This window comes from Microtus ochrogaster, unplaced genomic scaffold, assembly GCF_000317375.1.
Source record: "Microtus ochrogaster isolate Prairie Vole_2 unplaced genomic scaffold, MicOch1.0 UNK92, whole genome shotgun sequence".
In the NCBI taxonomy this organism is placed as follows: domain Eukaryota; kingdom Metazoa; phylum Chordata; class Mammalia; order Rodentia; family Cricetidae; genus Microtus; species Microtus ochrogaster.
The window spans coordinates 495,139-512,296 of record NW_004949190.1 but is presented as its reverse complement, the minus strand read 5'-3'; the positions used below and the strand labels follow the sequence as shown (position 1 = coordinate 512,296).

General features: G+C 40.8%; 1 protein-coding gene across 2 annotated transcripts in view; it reads right to left on the bottom strand.

Annotated features, from left to right (window-relative positions):
- Positions 1-14,461, bottom strand: part of Pak3 (p21 (RAC1) activated kinase 3) — a 285,220-nt gene extending 270,759 nt beyond the window's left edge. The window contains exon 1 of one of the 2 annotated variants that reach the window (XM_026777965.1): positions 14,314-14,461. The gene's annotated coding sequence lies outside the window, so the exon portion shown is untranslated. The remainder of the gene's footprint in view (positions 1-14,313) is intronic. The other variant, XM_026777964.1, reaches the window with a different exon arrangement.
- Positions 14,462-17,158: the final 2,697 nt, after the last annotated feature.

The window sequence follows — 17,158 nt, the reverse complement described above, 5'->3', positions numbered from 1 at the left end:
CCTAGGGATCCTCAAACTAACTCTGAATACATCAAGGACAATCTGGATTGTACCCAAGGAGCTAGCTATACTCATCTTTAGTTTATGGTCTGACCTTTAAAGCCAGGATATAACATGAGATATGTGCGTGAGAATTCGCTGGTATGTTCATAAAATGCAAATTTTCAGACCTAAAGGATCATGCAATTCTCTATAGAACCTTTGAAGGAACTACATAAAAGAAACTAGAGTACATTTTAAATATTTCACTTTGTCTTATTTCAGCATGATAACCCAGCCATATTTTGTAATTTTATGAGTTCAAATCTAAGACTCCATAGCACACTATTTGTAGTATATGTTCCTGGAAGTCACATAGTCAACTCAGGACAACAAAGCCATGAATCTGCTTGAATATATCAGGCACCTAAGGCTACTTCTACCTTTCTGTTATGTCGAGTCTGGGATATTCTAGTGAGACAATTTTTCTGCTATCATACAGCCTTTGCTGCACTGTTGAAGGATGCTGTGCAAAGCAAAGTTAAGCATGTCTTGTGCATCAAGGATATGGTAATTTTTGAAAGCCAATTAACAATTAAATGAATCTCAAAGACTGTTTCAAAGTGCACATGTCTTTGAGTGTCATATCTGCCTCACTACAATGCTAAATCCAATGTTATATCTAAAGATTTAATGAGGAAAACAGTTAAAAGAGAAACAAACTCTTTTCCCTATTTAATGGTATTTTATATTCCATATCTCATGCTCTTTGTGGGATATATAGATGAGAAAAACACAATCAATGTGCCTAAATAGTTTATATCCTACCTAAGAAGACATCAAGAACACTCATATTAATTACCTTGATCAAAGTCAGGTAGTCTGATGCAGATGGTTACTGGGCACTATGGACTAAATGCCACACAGAATGCATTCCTATATGCACAGGGCTGCAACAGCTTAACAAATTACTCAAGTGAGAAGTCTTCCCTGACTCTACCCTCATCCCCCAAACCTAGGCCATTAGAAAGTCATTTTTGTTTTAACTAAAAGTACATCTTGAATCTCTTCATTTGTTTTCACGGCCATTATAACCCTGGTTTAAGCCACCAGTACATCTTTCTTGACTGCTATCATGGCCTTCTATCTTAGCCCAGTTATCTCTCTGCAATCCTTCTACCCAGTTTTATGTAAGAGCCAAAGTGATATGTTTTAAATGTAAATTGCATTAATTTGATTCTTCATTTAAATACTTAGTGGCTTCCCACTGTGTTCACCATAGAGAACTCATTGGTGTGGTCAGGAAGACTCTCTCTGTATGGTGTCTTGACAAAATGAACATCTTTTTCTCCCTGGGTAACTGTCAATTTTGTTCATATGAACACTGCAAGTACTTACTTTAAGAGCTCTGAACACATTGTCCCCTCTGTGTGGAACATTCCCTTTCCTATGTATTCGTATTTCAGGACACAGCTTCACAGCCTTTCCCTCTAATGTTCTTTCTTCATGCTACTCCTAATCTCCCTTGTTACTGCCTTTCAGATTGTGCTGGGTTTTTTTTTTTTTTTTGCTTCACAACTTATTGTAACTTTTAGATATTTGAATTAATTTCTCCTGTCGGTCTTCTACTAGAAGCTTTATGAGGCTAGTCTGGGTATATTTTTCTTATACTCATATTCTAATTGCCTAAAATAGAGCTTAAAATATAACAGATAACCAACATGTATCCTGAGGGTAAAGGGTTAAAGTTATAAAGAAATAGGACAATATGTTAGCCATTGCTACCATTATAAATACCACTAAAAAGCATTAGCAATGTAAGATTAAATAGTTCATGTAAGAAAAAGTCAGATAGAAACATTGAGTAGCCCAAGTAGTAGAATTTCCATGAAACAGTTGCTTTGAGAGCCCCAAGATACAAAGATTAGCATGTGATAAAAAGGTCTACATTGTGGTATGTGGCTGATGGTGAGTAGGATAGGTTGTTTGATCACCAAGAAGCAGATGATGCCATGGGAGGTGGCACTCTTTTAAGGCACGTTCTGTCACCAGGGCTCAATTCCCAGCTCTATTGATCAGGTAGGAATTGTCACTATGGCAGCATGCAGTTGCTGAACTCCATGTATTACTTGGGGAGAAGACAAAGGGCTTTCTAGCCTCGTGTCTTGGAGGAATGCCAGAAGGGAATACATGGCTGGCAGGGCTGACAGAAGAGGCGTGCTAGTAAGGAGGGGGAACTGACAGAACTTCATGCAGTGTGGGACCAGTGTCCTGAGGGAATTGTTAAGCAGCTCTTCTTTGTCCCCATTTTGTTACCATGTAAACAACAAATTTCAAGTCCAGAGAATCAGCCGTTCTCCAGAGTAGCCCAATGGACATTTTGCAGAAGAAAACCCTCTTCACTTCAGAAGCTCCTTTATGCAAAAAGGCAATCTCTCCTGCTGACCTCAGACAGTGGAGACCTCATAGGCATCAACAGTCTCAGCTAGGGTGGGTTGGCCCAACGGTGTACCATACACTAGAAAGGCAAGGGCCAAGGAACCTAGAGAAGCATTAATGACATCAACAGAACAATGACAGCAAAACCTGGAATGACACTTTGATGTTCCAGGAAGTCTCCTAAGATCTTTGCAGGAATCATCTCACTTATTCCTCAGAAGAACCTTAAGTCTAAGTACCATCATTGTCCCCATTGCTTGGGTAAAAAATCAGAGGTTTAAAGAGGTCATGGGGCTTTTCAGAAGGCTTGAAGGCTCACATCTCTCTATGGAACTTAAAGAAACTTTAATAATAAGACTGATTTCAAAAAAAATGACACTGCAAGCACCCTTTACAGGAACCTGTAAGTTATCTCTGATTCCTTACTACCATTCCATGAAGAGGCAAGTACTTGTGTTACGGACAAGAGTTAAGACAATTCAGTGATTAAGTAATATTTCAAGGACCAGGAGGAATATAGCTTAGTGGCAGAGCTATAGCCTGGCATGCACAATACTTGGATTGTATCTATGTCTAGCACTGTGAAAACAAACAAGAAACAGAAACATCCTAAGATCACATAATTAGTGGGAGATAGATTTAGAGGTACCATAGCACTGTGTTTTTCCTCAAAGCAAGTGCTTTGCCAGAGAAAACCTAAATATATCACATTCGGAGATGAGTGTTTTACTTAAGGCTTTGTGATATTTTGAATAGGAATGGCCCCCATAAGTTCATAGATTTGAATGATTGGTTACTAGGAGTGGTGCCACTTGACAGGAATTTGGAGGTGTGGCCTTGTTGGAGCAGATCTAGCCTTGTTAGAGGATGCATGCCACTGGGGATGGGCTTTGGGGTATCAAATGCTCAAGCTAAGCTCAGTGTCTTTTTCCTTCCTGCTCCCTGCCAATCCAGGTCCTCCAATACTATGTCTGGCTGCATGCAGCCATGCTTTCCACCATGATAGACTAAGCCTCTGAAACTGTAAGCCTGCCCCGATCAAAAATTTCTATTTTTAAGAGTTACTGTGATCACAGCAATAGAACATTGAATAAGACAGGCTTTTTTACTTAACAATGGTACCAAAATGATGAACATTCAATAGAAACCAGATATTGAATCTAGCAACATACAGTCTAACACTCTTGCAATTTTGGGTAGCAGCAAGTTGCACTTTCTACACAGACATGTGAATGTAAGAGGGAACTAGTCTCTGTGGTGTCCTGTATTGCCTGTGACTTTGAATGTAAGCAATCTAGAAATTACATGAGCTCTTCAACACTTTCTTACCAAAAAGTTCTATTAGATGATCATGCCCAAATATCTGCTAATTTCAGTGTTGTATATTTAAGACTAAGCTATGATACGAGTTGGTTCTCTCCTATTATTGTGAGTTATGGGGATTGAACTGAAATCATCAGACTTGACTGAAATTAAGCGGTTTTTGATAGGCCCAGGTTTTACTTTTTTGTTTTTGATTTTAATTGAAATTTCTAGAATTTTTTTGAAAAGTATTTCTATATTACTTATTTTGGGGGTTGATATGAGCATGCCACAGTGCCCAGGTAGAGGCCAGAAGACATCTTTTGAGAATCACTTCTTGCCTTCTATTTTGTTGAAAAAAGGTCTCTCTTCTTTTTGCTGCAGCAATCCATAGCTGGTCTGTGAGCTTCCAGACAATTTTCAAGTCTCTGCCTCCCATGTTATCATAGCAGTAGTAGGATTATTGATGTATTCTGCCAAAGCTAGCTTTTCACATGGATTCTGGGATCAAACTCAAGTCCTCAGACTTGCTCAGGAAGCACTTTTGCCCGCTGAGTCATCTGCGTGGCCCAACAGAGGCTCTGCATTTTGGATGGCATTCCTCTCATGGCAGTCTGTATTTAATGATTTGACTGCTCCAGTATCTCCTGGAGGAAGGGAGACTTGGGATCATGACAGATAGAAGAACAAGCCTAGAGAAGCAAAGTGACTTGTCAGCTTTATAAACATGGAGCAAACTACTGACCTTGTTACAAGCAAGCCCCTGGTTTCTTGATTTCTATTGACTATCGTGATTAAAAATGGCAATAAAGATGACAGACACTGCAGAAAGCAGCTGCAAGGAGTCTCCTGAGGACTCCAAATCGAAGGGGATTTTTAGAGAAATAATACCTAGCACAAAACAGTGCCAGAAAGAGCCAAGAAAAAGAAAACAAACGGTCTGTGTTTATGCCTCAAAATTACTTTTCTATATGCATTTTTTACTTTCCTTTTTGAGATTATGTTATAATTACAATTATCTCTTCCTTTTTCTCCCTTCAAGCTCTCTCGTATATTCAAGAATCAAAGCCAGTAAAACTATTGTCATCTTGTTTCTGGGCCCTTCTCCTAGCTCTCTCCCGTCAGTTTTATCGCCTGTCAACTAAAAACATTCAGGAATTCACTCTCAACCTCCCTGAGGTCCTCTAGACACTTGATACCAGCTTTCTGATGTGAGTAGAAAGAAAAGAATATATTTCACTTTCTATGATCTGGGAAACTAACAATAATCACAGGAGCCTCACAAATTGACCTTTCAGTTTTAATAGATACAGGTATATCCAGCTATCAGATCTCAAGTCTCAAAACCAGTCTTGAAGCCCCATCCCTACAATGATATATAAAAATAGCCCTGGAAACATTCAAAAGAATTCCTCTCATTCAAAAGAATTCCTTTCCTTTCTTTCCCTTTCTTTAAAGTTATTTCTGGGTCAAGAATAGAGTCAATGTACTGCTTCATGCATTTCCTTTTGGTATAACATAACCGTATTACCAGTAGGTTCTTTGACATCAGAATAGTCTTGACTATTGAGGCCCCAGGACCACACAAAAAGATTCACGGAGCTACTCCTCATCTGAGAGAATATGTGCATGTTACTCTACTGCTCTTGTCTTCATTTTCTGCCTCTGTGAAATGGAAATGCTAATAATATTGACTGCAGAACATTGTAGAGGGAATTGTATGAGACATGCAGGATAGTATAGTACTTGGCATATGATAAATGCTCAATAAATAGGAGCTATACATAAAAAAAGAAAAGCTGTCTATCTCTGAAGGTTGGCCTGTAGAAATAATTCTTCTAGCTCCACCTTTTCCTGAAGTGAAAATAAGGGCTAAAGACTCAGATAAAAGGTAGGGCAAATGGCTATGTGCTGATGTTGATTCCTTTCCTTCTGGTATCTTGGGGGCAGGGTGGTATTGAAACAGTTGCCATAGCAGAAGGAAGTTGAACTAGTGATATGGTCAGGAAGGCATGGATAATAGAGACATTTCAAGTATCTGGAGACTTCCAGAGGAAGCTAAGGAATGGAGATCTGGGCTGCTGAGATCTCCTGGAGCAGGAGGGATGCACTGCAATACAGTGAGTTTAATAATTGCAAGAGAAACCAGGATGAAAGAGGTTAAAGGACATGGAAACTCAGAAATAGAAACAAAGAAGAGTTTCAGGTCTAGGTGTAGAGTTCATTGTACTTTCTCAGTAATACATCTCCTGAGGGACTATTTGCATCTACCTCCACCCTGAAATGTAAAATGTTCGCATCAGTGAGTAAGCAGTCAGTTTGTTCATCCAAAGCTGATATGATGACAAAGAGCCTTCTGCTCACCATTCACCTCTGGAGAAACCCACCCTGGGGAATTAGTGGAACACAGCCTCCTCCACCTTTGGAAAATGCTTTTATTCCCTCCAGCCAGAAAGCCCCCGAGAATCTGCCTCCTGAATGTTCCCTTAGGGCAGGGTCCCAGTCTCCTTCATAATCACCGATGAAGTTTGTTCCAAAGTAGATTCCTTCAGCCATACCTGGAGTTCACATTCAGTTGGTTGAAGTGAACCTTCCTATAGATTTCTCAAAAGTGTCCCCCAAGAAATTTTATCCCAAGGTTACCTTTCATTTTGGAGATGAGACTATTTCATAAAAACTTTTAAAAAGAAAATAAAGATGATCTGTTTCTAACTGTTACCCACATTTTATATGTGAAGAATTTGCATCTCAGAACATTTACACAAATGTTTGAAATCATACGAGTAATTACTAACAAAATGAGTACTGAAACCCAGATCTTCTGCCTCCATTTACAGCAAATTCCATTTTCGATCTGTCTTTACTTGAGTTTCTTTCTTTCCTTGTATTTAGTATGTAAACAGATGTTTACTCTCAATTTTATTCAGTATTTCAAAAACAATGTCACCTTTACAGAATAATTCAGTACGGAAAAATAAAAAACACTAAGTATAATGTTAAGAGGAGAAGAAAAGTCAGATATCATAGTGTGAGCTTATAATCTCAGCACTGAGAGGATGAGAGGATCACAAATTCCAAACCAGCTGGAGCTAAGTTAGTGAGACCATGTTAAAAAAAAATAAAAACAAAAAGCAGAGGGACACAGTGGGTAAAACACTTGTCACTCAGCGTGAAGACTTGTGTTTAGTTCACCAAAACCCACAGGGACACAGTCTTAGGTGTCTTTAATCCTCCCACTCCTATGGTGAGATGAGAGGCAGTTAGACAAATCCCTGGAAGCACACAGGTCAGCTAGCCTGGCATGCACAGAATACTAGGAGATACTGTCTCAAAAAAATCTTAGGATGGAAAGGTGAAGACGGACACCTGAGGTTATTCTATAACAACCACACATATTCCACAACACATGCACAGATAGGCACACACATAGACACACATACCATGCACGCATATAAAAGATAAAAAATATAAAAAGAAAAAGATTTTGTTTGAAAAAAAGATGGCCTTTACTCTTGCAATCAGCACAAATATGTCATATGATTTATGTGTAGAAACCATAGCTGTGTTTTTTTGTGCTGAAATTTTAAAGCATTCAGCATTTACAAAGAGCAACCCAGCTTGAAATCAGGACATTCATTAGTTTAACAACTGAAGCAATTTTTAAGGCAACAAAGATTAATAATTACAACATCTGCTTATAAGCTCCCCTCTGAACTTTCCCTACTCTGGTCCAATCTCTTTGAAGAGAAAATAAATGTATTAAATAAGATCTAAAACCATTTGCCAAATACCAAGATTTTGAAGTGAAAAACCACAATTCATAATTGGCAATAACTCAAGTAACCTCAATCATTCCTTTGAGAGTAATAACACACCAATTTTCCAACAGCTTGGAAAGATTGCAAGAGTAGGCTGTGTTAATCCCACAATAGAGAAAGTAAATAATGAATAACTGCAAAGGGCACCCATAGTTCTATCAAATTAGACACTTCACTTTAAGGGCATCTATTCTTCTCTAGAGGAGAAAAGTTGGCAAATTGTTAGGTAACAAGTGTCAGTGGGTATGTCAGAGCCTTTCCTGGTAATGCCCAACGTATAGTGTTTCTCCTTTCAGACACATTCACCCTCCATGTAACAAGTAAGCAAAAACTGTCATAGCTTTCATGCTCTCCCATAGTTCTGTCACACCCAAATGATGCTAATGCTGCCTCCAATGGTCACTCTGATTTCCAGCTCCCTTGAAATCACAGAGCCGACCCCTCATCTAAAGCTAACAGCAGAATCTCTTTGACCATATCTGTAAATGCTGGAAGCAAAGAGACATGAGCCGATGAAGCAAGGCCACCCAGTCGAGAGAGAAAGCCACACCTGTGCCTGCTTGCTACTATTCCCTTTGCAGTATGACATCACTGTTTATTTCTCTTTAAATACTTCTCATGGGAGGGCCTCAAATTTGCCTCTTTGCAGGGAGCCCAGAAAGACAGCTGATGACTAATACTGAACACTCCACATCCAGGGAAGTCTAGAATCAGTTTTATTAACCTCAAAGGACAGTGGAGATGCAACAATAATGTTTTCCCAAGTTTTTCTTTGTTTGGCTTTAAATTTTTCTTCATTTACTTTTGGAGAATTTTATGCAATATATTTTGATTATACTTTTTACCCTCACCAAAATTGGCCCAGATCCTTTTCCACATCTCAACCACTCCTGAATGTGGGGCCTTCCATGGTGTGCAATTGTTGTACTTTCCTTGTAGCTACCAATTACAAATAGCTTTTTGGTCAGGAGTGGGACGTTGTGCCCACTTAACCCTTTACTGGATCTGGTTTGCGCTTGTGTTATTCTTGTGCCTGCTGCCACATATTTCTTAATAAAGTCAGTCTGTCACCAGGTCGTGTTTTGGTCTTTGCCAGCAGAGATAACCCTAAAAGGCCATCTATTTCACAGTGGCTTTACAAAGATTTGATTTGGAAAATGCTTTCAACACAATTCTAGTTAGAAACATATTTAAATGCATGTTTGCTTAAATAACTAAAGGTGAACTTGTTCCATGCACTGTTAACGATTCTTGCTTCTCTTCTTTCCTGGGACCTAGCATAACTCTTTGCGTAGCGTTTGATTAAGAACTCAAGCCTGAATTTTTGATAATGTGATCCCTGGCAATCTGACTACGCACTGGAGCAGGACCCAATCCTAAGCTGCATATATAATGAAGTATAGTGCACCAATATTAAACAGCCTAAAGCTTTGAAATAATGTAAAATTTCATCATAAAAGTTTGGATCAAAGAAGTTATGTCATGACCGTATAATGGAATAATATGCAGTTATTAAAGAGAATGAAGTAACTAGTTGCATTCTGACAAGGACACAAACATGGTTAACGGAGAAACATGTGGGTATATACATGTATATTTTTTCATAATAATGTAGAATCTTCGTCCGGCGACAGATGGAGATAGAGACAGAGACCCTCATCAGAGCAATGGACTGAGCTCCCAAGGTCCAGTTGAAGAGCAGAAGGAGGGAGAAGATGAGCAAGGAAGTCAGGACTGTGAGGGCTTGGTCCACCCACTGAGACAGTGTGCCTGATCTAATGGGAGCTCACCAAATCCAGCTGGACCGGGACTGAACGAGCATGTGATCAAACCGGACTCTGTTAATGTAGCTGCCAATGGAGGCTGACTGAGAAGCCATCGATAATAGCACTGGGACCTGTTTCTACTGCATGTACTGGCTTTTTGGGACCCTAGTCCATTTGGATGCACACCTTCCTAGGCCTGGATAGAGGGGGGAGGGCCTTGAACTTCCCACAGGGCAGGGTTCCCTGCCCTCTCCTAAGGAGGAAGGGGGAGGAGGATGAGTGGGGGAGCAGGAGGGAAATATGAGGAGGGGAGGAAGTGTAAATTTTTGAATGGAAAAATTTAAAAAATGTGCACAAGATACGTGTGATAAATCATGAAGTTGGCAAGGAATTAGTGTTGAAGAAGCAACTGAAATGCTACTTTGTATTTCTCTCTTGTACATGAAGGTGTAAGGATGACTATTTAGAGGCAGAATGAGGACAGGAAGAGGTGGGAAAGAGACATGTAAGGGTAACAGATGAGGACAAGCAAACTACAGTTCTCAATCTACATTACATTCTATTCATATATCCAAAGAGTCAGACTATGCAGCTTTCCCACAATTTCCAGCGCCTTCCTTATCAACCAATGAAGACACCCTGTCAAGGACACAGTGTTCCAGCTTCTTATACAACCTTCTGTTTTTCTTATTGAAAACAAAACAAACAATCAAGAGGTCTGTCTGCCTTGCAATCAAGACTCCAACCCTGATGTAAACATGAGTCACCGGAGAGAAGCCCTGAAGCCATGAGCTCTCAGAAATGACCCTTTCGAACTGTTTCTGAAAGATAATTAGTGTGAATAATAAAAGTAACTTTCCAACCAAATTTAATTCCCACCTCCAGTGCTCTCTGGTCAGCAGAGTGTGCTCAGATTGATGATGTTTTCCTGGATCTGTACTGATGGCAACAGCAGATCAGGAAATTAAAGAGCACAGTGAAATTCAGGATGTGAAAGGAAATAAGCTCAGAGAACTGAGTCAGCCAAGGTTGAATGAGGATAGGTCCTCATCCTCACAGTCACAGCAGAGCAGAGAACTCAGGGCAGCTGCCCCAAGTGCAGAAGATGAACAGAATTCGGGCCTGGATAATCAGAATGATTACCTTAATTCCTCACTTCCCCTTCATAATAACCTTGAACTCCTATATAGTCTTTCCTCTAAGAAGCTCAAAATACTTGCAAAGATATTATCTTAGTTGTCATCACATTGTCAGTCAGTGAGAGTAATGATTACTATCGGCTTCATTTTACAGATGGAGGAAGGAAGAAAATCTGAGAGTGTTAAAGCCAGGCACCCAGCTTATCTTTCATCCAAGTTTACCCAGAAAGGTACCAATTGCCTCTGAACTCAGGAGAAGACTCTGTTTGACCAGCAAGGTCCTCTAACACTCTTAAGGTCAGTGTAACAAATGGAATGCTGGATTTTATAGGCAAACATATAAGAAATTCTACATATGCTCTTTTCCTGGACAGTTGCAATATGCATTAGCCTACTAGAGGCTTTCAGAAGCCCTGGAATTAACAAACAAACCTATACTCTTCAAATAAGAATTTCCCAAAGCGGAATACAAAACTCTCTTCTTTCTCCCTCTCTATCTGACCTATGAACACCTGGCTTGTTTGGAACCCACATCTAGAAGTATTGGATTAGGACTTGGATTAGGACTTGAGTCCTAGCACAGCAGGCAGATCAGCTCTATACCAACCCAAGCTAATAGGCATTGAGGCATGTTCTTTTCCTTTTAAGAGATACTGTTTTATACATTTTGGTATCCACAGATACCAAAGAACCTTTGTGCAACCAAATGACCCCAAGCCACTATTTCTACAGCAGAGCATTGGCCAAAGGAGCAAAGAAGGTAATTCTACTTGCACCCACCTCCGCTTATATTTCTTTCAAACAGAACCCAGGACTACTCAGAGACTTCATTGGGGCATCCATGATGCCAAGTCATATCATCAGAGCTCACACTCTTCACCAGTATAATCTTGGACCATTGGGCACTTTGAGTGGAAATCAACTTCCAAGCTATCCTATCCATCATCCTATGCAATCAGTACCAACACAGTAAAACAGAAGACTCCAAATGAGCTTCTGGTGTATCTTAATCATGTGAGTATTAGAGTAGTCATTATATATCCATTTCCAAACCAATATAGAGTGAGGAAACCTTGTCCTATAGTTAATTACCAGTGACACTACTAAAAGTACCTAAAATGTAAAAGTCCTTGAAGATTCTGCCCCGGTTAATTTCCTATGAGTCAAATGACAAAAGATCACAGTTAATGGATTTGGTGTTTATTGCTATAATTTTCATATTTTCGCTTGGTGTTTATTAAACATTCACAGCATGAGGGGAAATCCCTGCACTGAAATTGGTAACTTGTTGCATAAGGATGTAATGTAGATATACCTGTCTTTATCCACTGGATATGTGAAAATTTTTGTGGAAATGCATTTTTGACAAAAAAAAAAAAAGAAAAAGAACAACAATTCACTATAAAGGCCGGAGAGAGACTGCTATTTATTTTAAGAATATATGGCTATGAACTCTTTTGTAAAACAGCAAAATCTGCAACCTGAATGCTTCCCATTAAGTTCATTTGCGTTGCAAATCACATTCATATATATCAGATTTGCTTAAAGCAAAACACACTTATATTAATAGATGAGGCAGATATTTCTCAAGATGGGAATACGTTTCGATCCTCATCAATCTGCAATACTGGCTCCTTTCAGATATATCATTAACCCTCTTTTTTTTAAAAAAAAAAGAAAAAAAAACAATCTTATTTCATTTTACTTACCAATCCAAGTTCCCACTCCCTCCCCTTCTCCCATGTCCTCCAACCTACCCTCTACCCCCATCCATTTCTCAGAGAAGGTAAGGCACATGGCTTTAGGGAAGATCCAAGGCCCTCCCTACTATACCTAGGATGAGCAAGGTATCCATCCAGAGAGAATAAGTTCCCAAAAAGCCAGTATAAGCAGTAGGGATAAATCCTGGTGCCACTGCCAGTGGCCCCTCAGTCTGCCCCAGCCATGCAACTGTCACCCACATTCAGAGGGTCTATTTGGTCCTATGCTGGTTCCTTCCCTGTCCAGCTGGAGTTGGTGAGACCTCAACCCAGTGGGATTCAGTGGGTTTCAGTGGGTGTCCCCATCATGGTCTTGACCTCTTTGCTTATAGTCCAATTAAGCATCATTCTAATCCACAGAGCCTCATTCTGGGGTCGCAGAAAATTGCACAGTAGTACTTCAGACTCCCTGCAGTTTTACTTAACTATAACCTTGCCTTTGCACAGACTGCTCATTGAGCTTAGGATGCCATTCTCCACTTAGCCACCTGGCGAATTAATTAAGCAAGATTTGCTTGACTCAAATGTCACTTTCCCAGCGAAGCCTGCCTTTATCATAACCCCTACCCCGAATAGGGCACCCCTCCACAGAACTTCCACAGCACCCTGCCCATCGCTTGTCATACTGTTTCCACGCTCTAGCTTCCATAACAGCCTACACTCCCCTTAGAAGTGATCTGATATTTTATTCATTTCCATATTTCCAGTACCTAACACGACTCCTGACACATGGCAGGTGTGCAATAAATGGTCGTTTGACTGATTGCAATCCTTAACGTCTTATTTTGGGGACTTGAAAAGCAATGCATTATCAGAAGCACAAATAAAAATATTCAAGAAAAGTTAAGGAATTTTGTCCATTTTTACTGAGCTTTTCTTGATTAAAAACAAAATGGCTACATACTTTGTCTTGTGTTATCAGAACACAAAAATGAGCTTGTAGACTAAATTCACAATTAATTAATAAGTGCACCAGATTTGTTCCTCTTTCTCTAAACATGTAATTATGTCCTAACACATCACAAACTTCCTTGCAGTAAAGACGACTCGAGGATCCACTAATTACAGGAGGTGGGGGAGGCACTGCAGGCTTCACTAGAAGAGCCTTAGAATCTCATTGGCTGAGAGAAGAAAACGTGCTTAGAAAGTTAGGAATCTTCTGTGGGTGGGGTAGAGGACCACAATCAAGATGTCCACCAGGGTTTGGTCAACCTAGGTGGACATTTCACATCCAGAGAGTAGTAAGCAAGTGCCCCAGTTTGGGGGGGGGGGCGGTGTTTCCATCACTTTGAAGTCATCATCATGCTTCCAATGTGGGCAAAACAGGTTGGACCTGATCAGCCTGCCTGCATGTTGCTGCATTCTGGCTTGGCATGGGATGAGCCCAAGGACATGTAATGCCAAGAGTAGCCCAGCCCCATGGCGCAGAACACAGAGAGACATACTGTGTGTGTGTGTCAGAGAGAGAGAGAGAGAGAGAGAGAGAGAGAGAGAGAGAGAGAGAGAGAGAGAGAGTCTCAAATGCACCAGTCCAACTCACGAAATTCCACACAAAATCTCCAGCACGTCCCTGGCACACAGTACCGCATTCCTGTATGCCCAGTCACACACAGGGAGTGCCCCTCACATTCTCTTACTTCCCTAGTATGCAAGGGCCCACACCCCACACCACTAGCAGACGGTAGCCTTGCCAGGATCTGAAAACTACTAAGGACTGGTTTTGTCCTGAGTAACAAAGCCCCAGGCCCCCAGGTGCCCGGCTGGATTCACTCCATCCATCTCTCCCCGCCCCCATCCCTCAGCTCCCAGAACAAGAGAAAGCTCAGCTTTGGGAAGTGGATGCTGGAAGTGGGGGCGCAAAGAAAGAGCTTTAGGGATGGGCGGGAGCAGGGATCCGAGTAGCTTCAGTGCTCTCACGCCATGAACCAAGAGGGAAGAAGTGGCAAAAGGACAGAGGTGTCTTTCTGTCCTATCTCCCCCCAATCTATTCATACAGCAACACAGAAAACTGGGAAATAATCTCCCCTTCCCTCTGCCCGGAGCTCCTCCCAGTGACTCTGGGAGCCACCGGTGTTCCAGCAACCCGTAACAAAGCGCCCCCAGCACAGACCTGTTCCAACCTCTTCGTGGCAGGAGAAGGGAAGCTTCTGCTGAGGGTTCTGCCTTTAGCTGCTGGGCAGGAGGAGCCGGGAATGGGGGGGGGGAGCAGGAATTGGAAGAGGAAGAAGGGTGAGAGGGGATAGGCGATCACAGCAGCAGCAGTGGCAGTGGTAGGAGGAGGAGGAAGAGAAGGAGGAGGCTGCTTCAGTGGCAGCTGCTGAGGATGCTCTGGCTAGAGGCAGGGCCGGGTGTGTGGTGTGTGGGCTCACGTGCACCCCATGGCCCAGGGATGCGAGCGCGTGCGCGCGTTTGGGTGTGTAGAGCATCTGGGTGTATTTTGACTGATTATTCCAATTCCGACCTAGTCTGGAACTTGCGGTTCCTGCAGTCAGGCGGAAGTGAAACCCTTTAAGTCTTTCCAGCCTGACTGTTTGGACCTGGAGGTGGGTAAAAGAGGGAGTGTGGGATCCCCTTCTTTTAGCCTTTTTTTGTCTAAGCACTGCTAGCTTGCATCTGCACAGATCTCTGGAAACTCTACACCCAAAGAGAAAAGACCCTAAGGAAAGTGACTGTCACATGGCTGAGTGCATCCCAGGGCTGGATGTTTGGACGACTCAGAAGATAATTTTTGCCCTCACTAGGATTAACTCATGAGTTGGATTGCCCAGAACTTTGCAACATTCTGCATTTTCTCCTTTCCTCCTACTATTTTATCTCTGTTTATGCCCTTGTAATCAGGGTGGCATACTGTCTGTACTCTATAAGTCCACTCTCCTCATCAGCGTTACCCAAGCCTCTTACTTCGTTAATATCTGAATGCCACAGAATCTTCATAGTGTTTTTTCCTGATAATGAGAGGGATGCTGATTGTTATGAACTCAGCTTTAGAGCAATGTTGTTTTCCATGCATCTCTAAAGCTAAGAAAACAACTGCGAGAGGCACAATTTTCTTTTTTTTTTCCTTTTAAAATTATATTTCAAAAGAAAATTTTAGGAGACTAAAGAGGTCACTCAGCAGCTAAGAACTAAACTTGCTCTTTTTTATGCCTTTATTGGTTCTTTTTTTTAAAAAAATAAAAGCTCTATTTTCTGTGTATTGGTGTGGAGGTGTCAAACCCTCTGGCACTCGAGTTACAAACAGTTGTGAGCTGCCTCTGGAAGTGCTCTTAACTGCTGAGCCATCTCTCTAGCCTCCCCAAAATTGCTCCTCAGAGAACCCAAGTTTGTTTCTCAGAATCCATGTTGGGAGGCTCACAACTAGGGGTAACTTCTAATCCAGGGTATTCAACACTCCCTTTTGGCCTCCACAGACAGCAAGTGTCCATCCCTCTCCATAGATACACATGATTACACATAATAAAAATTAAATCTTTTTTTAAGGAAATTTCTGATTTTTGAAAAAAGGGTTTCAGTTAAGTTGATACATCTTAGTGTACCACACATGGAAATGGATGAAACAGAGTTAAAATATTTTAGGCCTCAATCTCCAATTCACAGACAGAATCATCCTTTTGATTTCACTACTAGTAGCATAAGCATAATTTGAAATGAAGTTGCAGAAAGTACAATGGGAAATAGTCCACTTGAGTAGCTAAGGGCAATAAGCTTATAAGTGGTTGCCCCCACAAACTACATCTGTCTTCTTCCTCAGCTACGAAAATAAATGGTTGTTTGACACCAAAAGAAGAAATATGTATCCTATACAGAAGTCCAAACAGTTCCAAAAGCTCATTTCTGGAGCCAGACAACTTGAACTAGAAAACAATGCAAAGTGACCCAAAGCAATGATGCACTTCTCATCTGGGCATAGAAGTAAAATAGAGTGATACACAGCTAAATAACTGATAGTTTCCTTACTACAGAAAACAGAAGCACTAATTAATGAGAAGCCATTTAAAAAAGACAACTTTATTGTTGTTTTAAGACAAGTTTGCTGGCCAGAAACTTACTTAATATGGAGATTTGCCTCAAACTCAGAGAGATCTGCCTGCCTCTACCTGCTTCTGCCTGTCAAACACCACCATGCCTAGTTCCAGAAGAAATCTTTTATTGTCAGTACTGACTCAGTATTGAGGGAACACAGACGAATACTTTGCTTTTCTTTAGGATAGTATCAAGTGCTGACAACATGAGATACACATGGAAAACAACTACAGATGATGGAGTCTTTGCAGTTTTGAAGACCAACATGGGACTGGGATCAGAACCAGACGAGGATGATAAAAAAGAAACACGTCGTATTTGGGAGTGGATTTGTGATGTGGATTCTTTCTACTCACAGTCACTATGATTGTTTGGGAGGATATGACAAAGACTTTAAAATAACATACACAGATTATTCAAAGAGGTCCCTTGGTGCTTCTAAACAAATTCCCATATATCAAAACCGAATAACAAACTCCCTTCAGAATCTATCAGAAATACCTGAATTTATAGTCCTTCAGGAACTCCCTGTTCCAGTCTCGAAACAAATAGACTATTCTTATTGGAGCCTTGCCAAACACAGAAAGATTGAGTCATAATAATGCCAAGAGCCAAACTGTAAAAAAAAATGGGAAGAAAGGAAAATGTGTCTTTGCCATCCTTTACTCTGTATGTGTTTACACTTTATATCCATTGTCAACTTTTGGACATCAAAGCCTATCCAAACCAGGTAAAAGGGGGCATGTACAATTTATTCACAACTACACACCTGTATATGATTTTTCTTTTACGAAAAAGCAATATGAGACAAGGTCAAAGTCAATGAAATTGATCACAATAGAAGTTCTGACATTTTGTCTGAGAAGAGGGTAGATATAACTTGGGTGAAGGCGTAAGTCACAAACAATGCCACCGCAGTTTGGAATTATGAT